Here is a 14,437-nt window from a genome sequence, read left to right as displayed (position 1 = left end):
TTCCTGCGGCAACGGCACCCCCAGCCTCGGAGCAGCGACCCCAGGGAACGGGTATGTCGCTGGGACTCCTCCGAGGATTTAACATGGGAAATGTGAGCAGCCTGCACACCTCACACCACAGCCTGGGGGATTCCCCAGCTCTCTCCCTGCAGTTCTAGGGGCACATCCCCCGGTGTGGACATGATTACACTAATATAAAGGTGTTTATTACCCATATAGCTATTCCTGAACGGGAAGGGGAATAAAGGATGTTTATACTGGTCTAACTGCATCCATGTTAAGGCTTCCACCAGTATAACTAGCTCACCCGCCCAGCACAGTTACGCTGGTACAAAATGTGCACAGAGTAGGCCCCAGGCTCGCACTAGATGAGAGGATACGGCACGGTGACCAAAGCCATTCTCAAACTGAATGGCCAGAGAGAACGGGCGACAAGCCTAATTGTTGGAGACCAAAAGCAAGAGGTTGTTTTAGAAGCAGAGTGACTTGTAGACCAGGCAGAGGGTCACATACTCACAGGATTTACCAAAGTCAGACTGAAGAGCTGGTGACAAGCATGTTCAAACTCTACTGCAAATCAGAGCTGAGATCTCTAATGCAGAAGAGTATGTCCATCCCAGAACCTGAGTTGCCTTCCTCCCCACAGGGGGCATAGCCCCTCATATGCTTTGCTGTGTTCACAGATAATCAAACCTGCCTCTGTCCACATCCCCTGGATCCCTGACTGCTGAGCCTGCTGGCTTCCTGGCATCAAAGCCTAGGTGCCTAAAAGCATCTGAATGCACAGCAACTGCCCCAACAGCCAGTACAGCAGCATCCTTCCAGACTGCAGCTCAACTGCAGGCGTTCCTGGGGGAGTTTAAAGTCCATTTGCAGGACAGCCGGCCAAGGTTTTCCCCTCAAACACAGAAAAAGGGAAGACTCTGGTCTACCAATTACCAGCCTCCCTGACTATCTAGTCTCATCTATTCTAGTCATCCACCTGCTTTTATATCTGCAATACTGCAGTACCCAAGAGCCAGTCAGTTAGGCCTTGGCTACAATACTCCAAACTCAGTCCTGTCCAGTGTCTTAACCACAGGACTGCAGCAATATGTTAAATAACAAAATAAATGAAATGCAATAAAATCAGCTGAATGCAATGGGAAGGGTGTCAGATCAAAGAGACAAACTGCATGGTATTCCAGAAGTGAGACACTCCACCAGAACACTTGGCCACCCTGCACAGCCTGGGGAATGTTTGGGAAGCATGGAGGAGAGAGCAGCGTACACAGATTGCCGTGCTACGTGTGTGCAACACGGCCACATTCCTGCTCTGCAGGGATTGCAGGCACGCAGTTTGTGCACCCATTTAACGACAGTTCCAAGGCCTGCTCTACGCACACTGCACCAGCTTAACAAAGGTGTTGTGCTGCACCAATTTAATCAAACCAGTGCAACTTCCTGTCTGCACAGTGGTTAAACTGGGTTTGCATCGGTTGAGCTTGCAGCATGGGAAAGCTGACCCAACTAAGAGCACTCATGCACAAAGCGGCACTTAATGGAATCGGTTAATGCCACACCTGCAGTTACACTGGCATAACTGTGTGCAGACCAAACCTTGGAACACGGGCAAAGTCACAGAGGGGTTGTCTCCCCAGGCTTACCTCTAACCCTTTTCCTGATGTAGGAAAGCCCTAAGGAGAGAGGGTTTGCCTGCTTGTAGAACCCCAAACAGTCCACATTTATGAGCTGACTATCTATGAGCTTGTATTGTCCAGGAGAGTGCTGGGCAGTATAAGACACAGTTCTGGGGGGAAAGTCTGGGACTGGGAGCAATTTACATGCTGGAGGCTGTTTGGGAGCAGACCAGGAGTGGTTGCTCTCGTGGCAAAGCAATGTAAAAGGCACCACAGGTTGGAGAATTGAGGGGATACAGCCATCCGTCAGTCCAGATTGTACCCTGGGTAATGTCACAGCCATCTTTATTAAAAACTCAGCAAACACATTTACTAGAGAAGGGTGAAGTGTTTTCTTCTGCATAAAGTAAAAATTACTTTAATCCCACTCAGTGCTATCTTAGCTCTATAGGCCACATAACACTGTAGGCCTAGGATCTGATCAACCCCCTCCCCCCCATATTAAACCAGCCTTGGGTGAAACTCATCATTAAAATAATAAAGAAAAAGAATGTTCTGCTGCTGTTAAAGCACCCCCCCCCCCCCCGCCCGGAACGTGCCTAACAAAAGTTATCACCACCATGGTTGTAAAGTAAAGACACCTAGGTTCTGGGAAATTTTAGGAAGAATCTAAAGAGAGACTCAACAAATAGTATAATAATCTCTAAGCAGAGCTTTTATGCTGACCATCTGCTTGAACAAACAAAAAAATCACAAATATGTTACAATTTAAACATAAAAAACAAAATGTAAAAGACTTAAGCAGGCAGGAGGACATGTAGGTGCCAGTGTATAATTGGTTCAAATTTTTGTTAATTAGGGATATGGGATAATGTGATAGGTTTAATAATTTTTTTGAAAGTAGTTAGTTTTACCTATATAATGCAAATTAAAAAAAAAAAAGAAGCTCTTTGGGAACTATTCCAGGACTGTGATTCAACATCAAGCTGCTGGAATTCTTACCCCTCTGCACAACAGTGATGGTGTGGGAACCCCCGAGCGGATCATGACTGGCCATCGGGTGAAGTCTGTCTGAACACTGGGAGTGGTGAGCATAAAAGATTTGCTTGGCATATGTGTTCTTTGTGTACTGCTAACAAGTAGCTGTTTAGAGCACAGCTGTGTAAGGCTCTTTCACCGGGAAAAGGTCCCGCAGACCAGGTCACGCCTTGAGCCCTTGGTAGGGTATAGGCGGGATGCCCTAGATTATGTGGGTAACACCACCACAAGAACAGCTCAGGCCATGAAGATAAACCACAACAAGGCACAACTCGTTATACTTCACATCGGCACCACAAGCTGACCCGAAGCTCAGACTCTGACTCCAACAGGCAACACTGCTGGTGGCATGAAAAAGGAAGGCTGGTTCCAATGCACAAAGAGGATTGTTTCAGTTAGCCTCAGAGCGCTCCCCATCACAGGACCGGGCGGGGAGAGAGGCTGGCAGGGAGCAAACAGGAAGAGGGCACTGAACAAGAGCTGTTTGGAAATCGCAGCAGTAAGGGCTCATGTTTTGTCTGCAGTGTCCGTTTGAGTCTTGAGTGACTGGCAGATCCTGCACTCCCGGAGTCAGAAAAGCAAGTCACAGGAGCACATGTTTAATGTGGGCTTGGGAAGTCCCTTTGGAGAAGGTGCCAGCCACCATCAGCCTCAAAGGAAGTGTTTATTTCTAATCCACCAGCCCACAACATATTATGTAGCCCAGGTATCCGGGTCCCGAGTTAGGATACCAATGAGTGAAGGTCCAGCAGAATGGGAGGGGTTGAATCATCTGCTCAAAACTAAAAGTGTATTGGAGAATGGGAGTAAATCAAAGGACAATGATGAACTCTGAGGACAGTGGAGATTCATAAACAGTGGAGGGTTGACTCAGAGCAGCCCCAAGATCCATGCCCAGAAAAGGTTTGCAGGTACAAGGGCCCACCCCACCACTACACCTGTGTTTCAACTGGCATTAACTATGCAACTAGGGAGGTGAACATTGGGCTCTTCTGCCTGAAAGGAAGCCACTTATCGGAAAAGCCTCTGCTTCAGTGACCTCAGACTAAAAGCCATGTCTCCACCTCCACAGCGTGATAGCTAACATGCTGTAAAACCCTAGTGTAAACAGACAAGCTGTAGTCGTGCCACAACGTAGCTGGTTGTGTTGCACCGGAATTTGAACCCCGTGTGTACCCCAGAACTTGACAGTTCTGCAGTCAGCCATTTTATATGTTCAGCCACTGCCAGCTGAAAACCAAACATCTCTTAGCTAGGAATAATAATACTAGAAATATTTTGAGATGAGCAGTTTGTTGAAATTAGGAGAATTGGTGACCCAGTAGAGGTTACTATGCTGACCCACAGGGAGTCATGGTAGGTTATATGTTTTGTTAGAGCAGTGGTTTTCAAACTTTTTGTATTGGTGACCCCTTTCACACAGCAAGCCTCTAAGTGTGACCCCCCTCTCAAAAGAAAGTCCGAACAGTCACGAGAGCCCTTGGCTGGCTGCATGACCCGTATGGATCCGAAACACTGCTGTAACAGCAAAGCAAGACAGTACAAGCTCTAGTTAGCAAGAAGTTTGAGATCCTTTCCTCTCAATCACTACAACACAAAGGAAATTCTCCAGATGACTGTTGGAACCAGGAACGTGCTGTAATGAAGTTCACCATCCACTGCTCAGCGATTAAATTCCCCTCTCCCCCAAGGTTACTCACGCCATGTCTTTCCTTCCTCTCTGAGGGGAAGAATTCTCGGAGGGCAGGTGTACACTTAAGAACTGCAGCAACCCAGCTACACCGGTGAAGCTGCGCTTCTATAGTGCTTCAGTGAAGACACTACTATGCCAATGGGAGAGCTTCTCCTGTTGGAGTAGTTACTCCACCTCCACGAGAGGCAGTAGCTATGTTGATGGGACAAGCCCTCCCGTCAACATAGCACTGTCTACACCGGGGGCTGCGTCAGTATAACCACAAAGCTCAGGGGCACACCTGAGCAATACAGTTATACCGTGTAAGTTTATAGTGTAGACCTGGCCTCAGACTCCCATCACGAGAGGGGGCTAATTTACGGAGGGCTCATGTGGTTCGCAAGTGCGCTTCCAGACCGCAGAGGAGTGACAATTGCCTGAGCAGTTCCACTCCCCGCAGTCATTCTCCTCCCCCACAACTCCCAATTGTTTATTGTTGAGCTATATTGTGCATAAATGGTGTATTCAGAAGGGCTCCCTCTGAAGCTGAAGCACACCACGTGCCAGCAGCAGCACAATGAAAGATGTGAAAGCCAAGGACACGGCCAAGGCATCATACAGCTTTAAAAACATAACAACCACGTGTGTGTGTTAAAATAGCAAGTACATGAACTCTGAAAACAGACGAGAACAGCATAGTCATACTGTGTGCCTCCTGACCTTGACAGTGTCGCTTTACATTAGAACAGAGTCCAGCTGCACATGGTAATAGCAGGTATTGAGATTCAGTTACAACACAGACTAGAAAGTGCACAGAGCTAACTTTATATTATTTTTTATTATAAATATTTGCACTGTAAAAATGATAAACAAAAGAAATAGTATTTTTCAATTCACCTCATACAAGTATCGTAGTGCAATCTCTTTGTCATGAAAGTGCAACTTACAAATATAGATTTTTTTTGTTACATAACTGCACTCAAAAACGAAACAATGTAAAACTTTAGAGCCTACAAGTCCACTCAGTCCTACCTATTGTTCAGCCAATCGCTAAGAGAAACATAAGCTAAAGATTCATATGCCTCTTTGTGCTTCAGCCACCGCTCCAGAGGATATGCTTCCATGCTGATGATACTCGTTAAAAAAATAATGCATTAATTAAATTTGTGACTGAACTCCTTGGGGGAGAAGTGTATGTCCCCAGCTCTGTTTTACACGCATTCTGCCATATATTTCATGTTATAGCAGGCTCGGACGATGATCCAGCACACGTTCGTTTTAAGAACACTTTCACTGCAGATTTGACAAAACGCAAAGAAGGTACCAATGTGAGATTTCTATAGCACTCGATCCAAGTTTTAAGAATCTGAAGTGCCTTCCAAAATCTGAGAGGGACGAGGTGTGGAGCATGCTTTCAGAAGTCTTAGAAGAGCAACACTCTGATCTGGACACTACAGAACCCAACCCACCAAAAAAGAAAATCAACCTTGTGCTGGTGGCATCTGATTCAGATGATGAAAACGAACACGTGTCAGCCCGCACTGCTTTGGACTATTATCGAGCAGAACCTGTCATCAGCATGGACGCATGTCCTCTGGAATGGTGGTTGAAGCATGAAGGGACATATGAATCTTTAGTGCACCTGGCACATAAATATCGTGTGGCATCAGCTACAACAGTGCCATGCGAACACCTGTTCTGACTTTCAGGTGACATTGTAAACAAGAAGCGGGCAGCATTATCTCCTGCAAATGTAAACAAACTTGTTTGTCTGAGCGATTGGCTGAACAAGAAGTAGGACTGATTGGACTTGTAGACTCTAAAGTTTTACATTGTTTTATTTTTGGATGCAGTTTTTTTTTTTACACATAATTCTACATTTGTAAGTTCAACTTTCATGACAGAGATTGCACTACTGTAATTGTATTAGGTGAATTGAAAAATACTATTTCTTTTGTTTTTTACAGTGCAAATATTTGTAATAAAAATAAATATAAAGTGAGCATTCTACACTTTCATTTCTGTGTTGTAACTGAAATCAATATATTAGAAAATGTAGAAAACATCCAGAAATATTTAAATAAATGGTAACAGCATGACTAATCGCACGATTAATTTTTTTAATTGCTTGACAGCCCTAAAAGCTACTTTAAGACAGAGTTAAGGTGGAGGGCACACATCAGTGATTTAGGGAAAAACTGTAATTACTGTAATTATCTCCAGCTCAACCATTATAAACTCGGGAAATACAGAGTTAAATGCAAACATAAAAGAAACCCAAACATGTGAAGGTGTGGAAATGCAATCAAAGCACCCACACAACTTTAACTCTGTCCTGTAGTGACATCATGAAATAACCATACAACTATGATTAATACATAACAGCGTTCGTCATCCCAGAGTAAACTGATTTTTAAAGACAGTTTCTCATTTTTCCCCTCATGACCTTACCATGTCTGGATTTCTTTTCAGGTTAACCTGGACTCTGAATTTCCTGGCTTTACAATCCTGCTTGTTATTTTGGGCATTGCAGAATTCTGGCTTTCCAACCCTCGTGAACCATTTCAGCCAGGCAGCATGGTCAAGAAAGCAGTTCCAGGTCTCAGCTCACCTTTCATAAGTAGCATGCTGACATCAGCACCCCCTTTTCTCTCTCGGTGGGGGGCAAGGGAGCAGTACCAGAGACAGACTGGATTAAATGCTGTTGTGTGTCAGGCAAAGGTCACAGCCCTAGAGTGGATTTTTTTTAAATGACAACATACATTTCAAATGTCAGGAAAAGGAGGAGAATTTTATGTCAACAGGGCATTTGCCTCTCAAAGCAAACACAAAGGGTGTGCCGGCACAATAAAGACACAAACTCAGTTCCACTAACTGCAGGTCACCAACACCATCTGCCCATCAGCCAGCCAGCCAGCCAGCCCTCAACAAGATCATTTAATCTGCCATCTGCTTGCTAAGGGGGGGGATAAGCTCAGCCCAGCATTTCATTAGACCTCACAGAGCTGGAGCGTAATGGGGATCTGAGATTCTAGGTTAATACATTTTATTTCAGAGAATAAACTAGATTACTACTACTAATGAAAAAGGAAGAAATTTACCTAGGCCTGTAAGCAGTGTGCCAGACCTACCGTTTACTCTCACGTAAAATGGTTAGCAGATTATTCAGGGGTTGTTTTAAATGGAGTAATGGCACCCTGGCACACTGACCATTGTTTATCAGCATCGAGTTGTGTTTAGTAGTGGCTAAATGCGTATCAGAAAAGGAGGACAATGTCCTCCATTGGTCAGCTGCAATGCAGGCAGACAGGCTGGGAGCCCCTCCACACCACTCTGACCCAGAGAAACAAATCTCTGGAGCAAGAGAAGGGGCTTGCCATTTGGATTAGCACAGAACTGTTTCAGACCAGTCAGGCCAAGCCTAGATTTATTCATAACTGAAAATAAATACTCCAACCACCTGGGAAGTTAGCAACAGCTTACAAAAGGGGAAGCGTACATAGCCTCACAGCAGCCAGAATGCATGGCAAATATGAACAAAGATGTTCCTGGGGACACCAATGAGCGCTGAAGCTTTAGTGAAAGCAGCATGTATAAAATGTGCTTTGTGCACCACGCAGCTCAGAGGAACATCTCCCTCTACACCAAGGACATTTCAAGCAAGACTGAAAATAGGAGCTGGGACTCAATTAATTTATCTTCTTAGCAGCTAAACATTTATCCCAAAACATGAGCACCTGCAAACTAACGCAGAGCACGCTGAAACTCTAGCATTCACCTGGAACGAGTTCTGGATTTGCCATACCAGATCAGACATGGTGCCATCCAGTGTAATATTCTACCAAGAGAAAAGTTCACAGTGGCCCTGGTCAATTGTGAAAAGGAGGAAAATGACTTTCTTACCCTGCAGGCAAATCAGCTTATGGCCTGAAACATGAGATGTGCTTACCCACGGTTGGTACACTCCTGACCTCTGCTCTACTCAGTCCATGTCTCCTCATGCTCGATGTCTGGGCAAAGGCAAGACTCTGAACACCAAAGGGTTAATGTGTTCCAGCAAGAGTGATCATGTAAGATTGTGTTCTCTCAAACCATCCTGCTGAAAAAGGATGTTCATAATATTAGCCCAGCTCAGTCCAAGGCACTTTCAGAGTAGAAGAGTGAGGAAAACTCACTTCTAGCATAGGCCTTGTCTGTGTGCCAATTTGCACCTATTTAGTTAAACCAGTGCAAACCCCTGTGGGAACACACTTATTTCCACTTACACCAGACTTATTTAGATTTCATTTAAACCTGTTTGTTATGGAATTAAGCTAAAGCAAAGAAGCCTGGTTTAAACCAATATCTCTGCTCATCCAGCCTTTGGCACCAGTTTAACTAAATTGATTTAAAAATCATACCATTAAGTTCAACCTGTGCCATTCTGCATGCAGACAAGCAGCCCCCAGGTTCTGTGAAAATTGTGATTCAAAGCTCAGTACCAAGACAAGTGCAGTTGTGACAGTATTGGAAATCCATGAAGATGTATGTTGGAGGAGAAAAATAGGGACGTACCATATAACTCCACAGAAACATGGAGGGAAAGGGTGAAAAATCAGGCAAAGATACAGCCAGAGGGACAGGACTGTGAAAAACCAAAACTGAACAGTTTCATGGACAAGTCAGTGACTCCCATCCAGAGGGCGGCCCAGCTTCCCCAGGCAGCAATTTAAAGGGCCTGGGGCTCCCAGCAGTGGCTGGAGCCCCAGGCCCTTTAAATTGCCACCAGAGCCCCGTTGCTGGAGCCCTGGGGTAGCGGCAGCGGGGCTCCGGGGGCTATTTAAAGGGCCGGGGCTCCCGCTGCCTCTACTGCCCCAGGACCTTTAAATAGCTGCCAGAGCCCCGCCGCCGCTACCCCAGGGATCTGGGGGCTATTTAAAGGGCCGGGGCGATAGAAGCAGGGGAGCCCCCGGTCCTTTAAATAGCCCCCGGAGCTCTTCTGCCTGAACCCTGGGGTAGCAGCAGCAGCCTGGGGCTCCGGCAGCGGTTTAAAGGGTCTGGGGCGGTAGCGGGGGGTCGAGCCCTGGGCCCTTTAAACTGCTGCCGGAGCCCCTGGCTGCCGCTGCTACCCCAGCAGGGGAGGGGGAGGGCACTTACTGGTAGAGGGCTGGTTCTGACCCCCCCCATCCCTGCCCCTTTTGCCTGAGGCCCTGCCCCTTCCAGGGGCCAGAGCCAGCCCCAACCCAGCCCCGTACCGGTAAGTCCCTATTTCTACTTTCACCCCTGCTCCCATCACAATTCATGGCTTGTGTTGGATAAGGAAGTCTCCGAAGTGCCGTTCTATTCTGAAAATTGACTCAATGTATAGTGGGTTTTTAGGTCAATAACTTCAGACTGAACTTGCCCTTGTACTCCTGGTATCTGCCTGTGTTCCTCCAGCTTGGAGGAATTTGGGTCCCCTTCTATATACGTGTCTTTTAGGAAGATCGAGCTTGACGCGCTTTTGCAGTTTCACTTACAATTCATGGCAAGTTGGGCAACTCACTGCATGAGCAAAGCCCAGAAAGCCAGACAGCAGACTGGAAGGAGTTTACAGATGAGCCCTACAGGGTTCTTAAAAATTGGACATGTCCCTTTTTGATTTTGTTGTGATTTAAGGAGGCCTGGAAGAATTCCCCCCTCCCCCGCCCCTTTTGTATTTTGTTAAACATGAAGGAAAAGTTGCCCTTTTAAAGTGTCTGGTTAGCAGGGTCCACAGGGACAGGAGATGCACAGCAACCGAGCCCATTTAACAACGTAAGCAGCATCTATTGCAATCGTTCCAAACTTTATTAATCCACATACCGCCTTTCTTTATAAGTTGTCGTGAAGTGAACTGATGGAACGTGAAACTCATGTACCACAGTTTGGTAACCCGGGATCTACGGCATGCAAACATATGAGCTGGATAAAGATGAATGTGTCAGACAACACCTGGCAACAATTGTAGGTGTTCAGTTAAACAAGAATCCTACTCTGTTCACCAGCGAGTTCATAGCCGTCCTCCCAGCAACAGCCTAGCCTGCATTCCCACTCGGTGAAGCTATTCGTATCAGCCTGCATGCTTACACCGACGACTGACAAAGCTACGTGAAGCCTTCATAGCAATAGCTTCTCATTCTGATGCGGCACAAAGCAATGCATGCTTCTGTGTCAACGGCTAACTTGTGACTGAAGAGGAGTTGAGTTGGTGCAGGCTTTATGCTGCTTGTGCTATGCCAAACAACAGTCAGATGAAACCAGTCTCTTTCCAGCAGTGTCAGTTAGGAGATAATACACGTGGGAACGCCTTCTTGGCCCAAGTCAGACACATGACCAGGCGCTTTCTGCACTAAATGAAAATGTTTTTCCAAGAGCCAAACAGAAGGGTAAATCTTACGGTGGTGGTTCAGAGACACCCCTCAGAACCCAAAAGGTAAAAACGTGGGATATTTTGGGTAGTGTGTCCTGCCCCCGCCCCCCATTCCTGTGGAGTGGGCCATTCTGTTTAAGGTCATGCTGTTTCCACAGGAACTGTCCCTGCCATGCAGGATCACTGGCCCATCTAGCCTGGGACCCTGTACCTTTGCATCACTGTGACGGTACATGAGAATTTACCCGCTAATGTCATTTCTGTGGGTCTAGGCAACAGCTGAGCCCATCAGGGACTAGACCTTTTGGCAGTTCTGGCCTTGCACCCATCCCTTGTGAGCCCTAGATTTCTTTCTGACCTCGCACCGACCGAGTGGTAAGACAAATGAGGCCAGACACTCCTCATGAAGAGGAAGCACTGACCAAAAATACGACACTATTCCACTCCTGGGAGAGCCTGAGGACTTGCTGTCTGGGGCCACAGGAGGAAAGATTTTACTTGCTAAGATCATTTCTGTGGCTCCAGGCTAGCCACCCCAAAGGAACTCACTACAGTGAAAAACCCAGGACAAGGAGGGTGGGACAGAAAAAAACCTCTCTACCTGCTTCACTTCACATCTGCCCGAAGGTGCACAGCTGAAGAGACAGTGAGCCAGTAGCTCTTAGTGAACACATGCACTAATATCAGGCAGCCACCCTGCAGATCTCCTGTTACATGATTTCTCATATCCTTGCTCAGGGATTTGCTACAATCCTGGCAGAGTGGGCTCTAAGCCCGGCATGGCTGGGTACCTTAGCTATGGAGAAAGGTTTGGTTAGACAGGTTCCAATTCACTCAGATCATACATCTGGAAGCAGGAAAGCTTTTTTGGCTCCCTGCCAAGAAGAAATAGGGCCAATCTCATTTTCCTTCTGTTCTTACTTCTAGCTAGTAAAGGTTTAGACGTGTGTCATGCCCGTGGATGTGAGCAAAGCCCAAAGCACCTAAAGCCAGGGACAGTTTTCTAGTGATGGTAAAGAGGGATATCAACATCAGTCAGAAAGAAGGGAACATTTATCAGACTATTTGAGGTGTGCATTAATGGAAATACTGGTGCCCCTATTCCTCAGCCATTAGTTTGTCAGTGGCTAGTTGTGTTTAGTGGTGGCTACTTGTTTTGTCCACTGGTCAGCTGGGATGCAAAAAGACAAGTGGAAAGCTTCTCCATGCTGCTCTGTTCCACGTATACACAAGAACATTTGAGTTATGCACACTCTAAAAAACCAGCATAACCCCCCAAAGGGATTATAGCGAACTTTGTGGTCCTCTACTACTTAAGAAAGTTGTCTGTCCATGGTCTAGAACGCCCTAGTTTTAGGGCTTGTTAATTTATCATTCGGGGAATTACAATAGCCAATGTATTAAGAATGAAGAGGAAATGCTGCTCTAGGTCCCATGTCTGAACTCAGAAGAGTGTGCCCGGGCCAGATCACAGTTCTGAACCCAACAGGGGCAGTGCTGCTGCCGCCACTTCAGAAAGAACAAGGTGAACGTCACACTGCTTAACGCAAAGTTGAACTCCCAAGTTAACGCATGAAGTAATGGCTTCAGAAACATCCTGCCAAGCCTAAAAGGGGTGAGTTAAACTGGACAGGAAAGCTGGAATCAGGGCTAGCCAGCTTTAAGGGACACTGTTAATAGTGACTGCTGAAAAAGATGAACCCTGGTCACAAATGAAATACATATTGAACAGAAACAACAACTGTCCTCTCAATCCCAGAAAGAGACCCCTGCCCTCCAAACACAGGCAAAGCTACCCTCCTGCAGTGTCTGGACTCCGCCACTATCCCCAAGTGCTGTGTTTGATGCATCAGTTCCTCACAATCAGAGAACAACAGTTTTGTCCATTTCAGTTCCCAGCCTGCTGAGGAAGAGGCCAGTGAAACACACACGTAATCAAACCCGACACTGCAGGGCCGCTATTGGCAAGTAGCTCTTCGGCAGAGTTGTGCTACAGGCCTTGTTCACAGAGATATTTACAAAGAGGGATTTGGGGAGGATATGATGGAAGAGAATACTAATTATATACAGCCCTGTCACCAGGTGGCATCCTTTTGTACCCCCTTTATAAAAATCGCAGACCCCCTCCCAAGCCAAGAAAAAGCACAGCCCTTCCCCTCTCCCTCCAGCACTGCACAACTGGCTTATGGGTGTAGATTTCATGCTCCTTGCACAGGCCACTGTCACAGGCAGGAGACCCAGTTAGACCAGCCTCAGGTCTGAGCTGATGTAACAGATATTATGCTCCAGCGGTGGTGGGAACCTAAAGACACTGCTTAGGTCTGATCCAGCATTCCTTGGAGTGCAGATGGCCAAGGCAGATAGCCATGCCCCGCAGTGGCACTTGGCAGGAGGACGACGAGGAGGCGGTGGCAGCACTGAACCACAAAAGCAGCTGTAACTGGATGCTAAAAAGACACTACAATGAACTGAGAGCTCCTGCAAGCAGCATCCTGTCTCCTGCTCAACCGTTGCCATGGACACTGGTCCTCCACTGATCCAACCCACCCAGATCAGGCATTCCTCCGCCAGTGCTCACTTCCCTGCTGTCTGCTGGCTGTGGGGCTGCTTGGTGTGAACAAAGGCCTCAGCTACTCTGCCACTTTGAGAGGGCCTGGGGCTGAAACAAGTGAGGGCAAAACAGGCCCGTGTGGAGCTCGTCCACACATGGCTTCACTGGCTGTCCACCCTCTTTCTATGGGGTAGGGCTCCCCGGTGTTCCAAACACATCTAGTCAGTCTCTGCAGACTGGGGTGTGCCTTGGGGAGACCATGTGGGAGGTTCTGTGGTTTGATGGGAAAGGGGGGCTGAAGAGAAGCGAGGCCTTTTATACTATCATGGGGGCTTTCCTGACCCCCTCCCAGACCAGCACCTTCTGCCAAGCCTGGACAGCTGCCAGCAGGGAGAAAGAGGGAGCCAGCTCTGAACAGACAAAGCCAAGGCTGCTTTGGAGATTCAGAAGATGCCCAAGGAATGGTTAATACTGCCCTCTCCCATCCGCTGGCCCCAGCAAACCGGACCTGTGCTCCCCTTACTCACCACACACAGGCCCCTACAGGTAGGGCCTGTGCTCCATGCTCCCTGATCACCTCCTGACCCAAGCACACTGCATCTGCGCTGCCTGCACACATACAGACCCCGGGCCCCATGGGCAGCACCAGTGCTCCCCTCCTAGGCCCAAGCCTGACAAACCTGTGTGCCTCTCCCCAGCGCAACCAGGCCTGGCACCTGAGCTCCCTCGCCCTTTCCTGCGCACAAACAGGATGGTGGGGGAAGCCTGTTTTCATTGCATTAGTTACTTTGAAGGCAACAAAAGCAAAGTGATTCAGAGACACTGCTGCTGTCTTACCCTGCCCCTCGGGACACTGTGGCTGTATCAGAGTTTGATTAATGCTCTGAGGACTTCAGAATAATGGCAATTTTAAAAGCCACTTGCAGCTGGGATAAGTAGGCCCAGCAGGCAGAGTTAGAGCCCAGCTGCCCTGGACTGTCGCATCCTGCCCACCCACAACCCAATACTTTGTATGGTTTTATAGGGCACTCCCCAAAGACACTGCGAGACAAACTGCCTAATCGCAGCTGCATTTATGGCTCTGCCTTTTCACGCAGCCAGAGGAAGCATTCCCAGAAGCTCCTCTAAAAAGCTGAGTTTTATATAGAGTGGAGTCAGAAAGCCCTGGACAGCCCACTTCTGCAGCT

At 47.4% G+C, this 14,437-nt stretch overlaps 1 protein-coding gene across 2 annotated transcripts in view; it reads right to left on the bottom strand.

Annotated features, from left to right (window-relative positions):
• Nucleotides 1-14,437, bottom strand: part of NDRG3 (NDRG family member 3) — a 118,395-nt gene that overhangs the window by 16,706 nt on the left and 87,252 nt on the right. The window lies entirely within an intron of this gene.

Source organism: Natator depressus, chromosome 13, assembly GCF_965152275.1.
Source record: "Natator depressus isolate rNatDep1 chromosome 13, rNatDep2.hap1, whole genome shotgun sequence".
In the NCBI taxonomy this organism is placed as follows: domain Eukaryota; kingdom Metazoa; phylum Chordata; order Testudines; family Cheloniidae; genus Natator; species Natator depressus.
The sequence above is the reverse complement of the archived record's forward strand: the minus strand, read 5'-3'. Positions and strand labels throughout refer to the sequence as shown.